The sequence below is a fragment of the Drosophila eugracilis genome, unplaced genomic scaffold (assembly GCF_018153835.1).
Source record: "Drosophila eugracilis isolate 14026-0451.02 unplaced genomic scaffold, ASM1815383v1 contig_1765, whole genome shotgun sequence".
In the NCBI taxonomy this organism is placed as follows: Eukaryota; Metazoa; Arthropoda; class Insecta; order Diptera; family Drosophilidae; genus Drosophila; species Drosophila eugracilis.
In genome coordinates, this window is record NW_024572605.1 from 4,527,224 (window position 1) to 4,531,405 (window position 4,182).

A 4,182-nucleotide genomic window follows, 5' to 3' on the forward strand; every position below is an offset into this window, starting at 1 on the left:
TGGTGGGTGGCTGGGGAAAAAAACTACCGACAGGCCCACGTTTGGCTTTTGGGATTGGTATTTTGGTTTCGGTTTGGGGGTTGCAACTAACGGGACTCTGCTGCAGTTGCAGTCGCTGCCGTCGTCGCCGCCTCTGTCGCTGCCTCTGCCTCAGTCGACGCCTCATCAGCTTGTTGTTGTTGTTGTTTATCGCATGGCAAGTTGAAGCCTACTTTTTGGCGTCTCCTATGTGCGTGGTCCTTTTTTTTTTTGCTGGTTGTTGTTGTTGTTAGTTTTCCCTATTTTCCCTTTTTTTTAGGCCCTGCCAACCGCACGCTTAGTTTGCAATTAAAACGAAAGATGCTCGCCATTTGTTGCCGCTCTCTGTCTCTTTTTTGCTTTTTTAGAAACTACACCCGTCCCTTTCTGCAGTTAGCTTTTCCCACATTTTCCTATGTGCTGTTGTTATTGTTGTTGTTGTTGCTGGGGCTGCTGCTTATTTATGTACTCGCTTGGCGGAAAACACAGGACAAAAAGATGAGCAGAATTTTCTTTTAATGAAAAACGCTCGTCTTGCTGTGCCTTTACACAGACACACACACACACATAGTCAAATCTGTTTTATGTTTGTGTGCCGTTGTCGTTGTCTGTGGTTTTTCACCAGCCGGGAAAATAGAAAAAAATATAAAGAAAAGACGGGGAACCACCAGGCAAATGACAGTTTTGCATTGCGGTTTCCTATGAAATTCTTTCCGAGGATGGGACATTAGTTTTCTAGCTAAATATATTTCACAGGACCTCTGCAGTAATAGCAAGATCATATGCTATTCCCCAAATATATATAAAAAATCAAAGGAATATTGTTATATTTTTTTAAAGATTTCTATCGATTTTTTCCTATGCTGCCTTCATTTTCAAAGACTGTGACTTATACAATTTGGGAGATTAAAATGCAAAAAAAAAGGAAAATTCGTAGCATAGGAAATTAATCTTGGCAGAATCCCAAACAAGTTTGCCTAAGAGATTATTGGCTTATGAGTATTGACCCTCTGCCAGACCAAAAAAACAAACAGAAAAATAGAAATGCTTTCTTTTGAGGTAAAGAAAAGGCAAATAGAACTACATTTTAATATGTTTCAGATATTAAATTGTTTAAAAATTAGTTTTAAATTGTGCTAGTTTTGGGTATCAGCAGTTTAAATTACATAAAGTAAGTACTATTAGTTTAAGTCTGTAAACATAACCAAATAATCACGGAAAACCTTCTTCAATATTAACTCCCATAATTAATTCATAAGCTGTCAGCTGGAGCATGCCAAATATTAATGATTCCCTTTGAACAGGCAACGGCTTTTTGGCGCATTGTCGGCTGAAGCTTACCACTTATTCAACTGCAACTGCAACATTCATTGCACTGCAATTGCAGTCGGCAGTAGCCAGCAGTCGGCAACTGCAATTGCAATTGCACTCGCATCAAATATGCTCTCAGTGGGCGGAAAAGTCCCTGGTCCCATCGTATTTTACCCTAGATTGTTCCTGCATTTCGCTGGACTTTGTATGCAGTTCGGGTTGAGTGAGTGCAACGCTTGCAACATGTGGCACACGCACTATGGACCCGGCTTTGTGAACATATGGTCGGAGGCCTGTTTTTGGTAGCTCTGACACCATTCATGCCCGGCTTTTCTATATATATATCTTTATATATATATATTTATTTAACACATTTTATACACATGCAGTGGCTTTTTTTTCGTCGTTTGCCTCTCTTCACTGGCCAATTCTTTTTGGCTTGTTTCTGTTCATCTTTGTTTGAACGCTCTTCGCACTGGGGTTCAAGGTCGCTTAACAGCGGCAACAACAAAAAAGTCCAGTCGAGTCGAGGGGTTTTTATATATATATGTGTGTGTGCAGGATATATATATATACAAATATATATCTATTTTGCCATATATATGTGGATCAATGTCTGATTTATTGCAGCTCGTGCCATTGCACTTGATTGTGTCCCAAATACCAAATACGTACAAAAACAAACCCCACAAAGAGGATATAGAGCGTATAGAAGCCAAAACATCGGATGCAAAGGAGCACAGAGAGGGGCTGCGGGGGTGGTTGGGCGGAAAAAGTGCAGGAAAATCAACTGAATGCATTCAATGCACAATGCAGTTGAAGCATTTGCTCCCATGACCCTGATCGCGGTCAAAATGCATTGCGGCTTTCGCTTTTTCTACTCCTTTTGTTAACCTTTTTTTGACGAATTTTTTATTAATTTTCATTTGATTTTAAATTGTTGAAAATGCGTTTTTAGGCTTGATAAAAAATCGTTACTGCAGGCCACGCTGCGTATGCGGAATGGGACTTTTTTCTATGGGCGAAATACAATTTAAGCAAAGCTACGCTTTCACAGCTTCATTGGGAATCAGTTTGCTGTCTAGCTGAGGAATATTTTTTAAGTAACTCGAATTTGAAGTTTGTGGTAAAATCTTTCTGTTGTTCTATGAAACTGGGAGCCTAAGGAGTCAGGATTTTCTTAGAAGTAGAAGGATATGTGTTTTTTTTCAGTCATTAAGCCCATCTACAACATTTTCAAGTCAATTCCATCTCATCACAATAAAGTCTAGCTAGTCATAAGAAGGGATAGTTTTTAGAACAAAGTTAGTACAGACATACGAGCGGGTCTCCACCAAAAGTTACCATTTCTAGCCTTATTACTCTACTAAGGAAAGACTTCACATTACTTCACAATACTTTACTAGCTAGTCTTCTTACTTATATAAATTTCTAACATTATATTCTCATATATATATCCCTATACTAATATCCTAAAATAACCCAAGCAAATAGATCATAACTCCTGAGGTCGCGCTTTAATTCAGAAAGTTTGTTTCTCATTTGGTGGCTGACGGCTGCTCTGGCGATGCCCGGAGAAACCGCAACCTGTGCATGGTGGTCAGTTGCTGCTCACTGACCGGATCCAATCCCAATCCCCCAGACCAATACCAATGCCCAAAACCAAATCCCAAACCCAATCCCAGGGTAGAGCACCCCCAAACCTTTAGCCTGAAAATCCGCGAACCCGTTTTCTCTACATTTTGGCCAGAAGCTTCGAAATGCCAGGCGATTGTTCAATTGTTTTGCTAACTTTACGTTGTTGTTGTTGTTGCTGCTGTTGATGTTGTTCCTGTTGGTTGTTGGTTGTTGTTTGCCCCCTGAACGCTTTCCATTTGACTTTGTTTTTTGGCGCAGACACGCGGTTTTTTCGGTGGAGCTTCTACAAGAGTTGCGAGGAATGGGAGAAGGTTGATGGGTGGTGGTGGTGGTGGTGGTCAGCATGAGGCGCAGCAATTGTAGAATTTTTCTTTCGCTTTGTACACATATTTGTGTTATATTTGCATTGGTTTTATTTTCTGTCTCTGATATCAAGCGGCAATCGGTTCTACCACCCTCACCTATCATTTTCTTGCCTTACTCTCTGTTTTCTGGTTTTCCTCGTTTTTATTTTCTACTATTTTTGTCAGTCTACATCCGACATTTTGGGTTGGGGGAGTGGCGGTGGATTTAACATTTGAAATGGTCATCGACGCGCATTTTAAATGATCTATGTGCCAGTGTGTGTGTGTGTGGCTCTTAATGGGCGCTGCAGGGCGTGGCATTTGGCTGTGTGGTTTTCAGGCTTCGCCCACTTTTTTGTGTTTTTTATTATCTGACTGGAAGCTGGAGGAAAAGAATGGACAAAAAGTAGAAGAAAGAATGAAAATTTGTGGTGCGAAAAGGAAAAATTCAGCCTGCGATAATTAATTGTGGCTCACACTCAGCTCGAGTCCTTGGGGCAGGACATAATCAGGCTTCGTGTGTGTTCGCCAGCGGTTCGTCGCTCGTTGTTGTTTTGTTGTCGTGCGCCGACGTCGTCGTCGTCGTCGTCGTTGCCGTCGTCCTGCGATTGGCTTAGAAAATTGCGAATAGGCTTGGTCCCTGGCAATGCTTTCTCTTTACTGTATCCTCTCCTGCCCCTCGAAATAATCAGCTAAATGACGCGAGACGCGGAAAAAGTGCAGAAAATTCTTAGCCACCTCAGCTCACATATTTCTTGGTCAGAAACGCATGTGGCTAAGGATCAGAAAATAATTTGGAAAGCTAGAAAAAGAGTCATGAGGAAAGGTAACTTACGATTGCCTAAGAGAGAGCTTAAGAGAGCCGACGAAG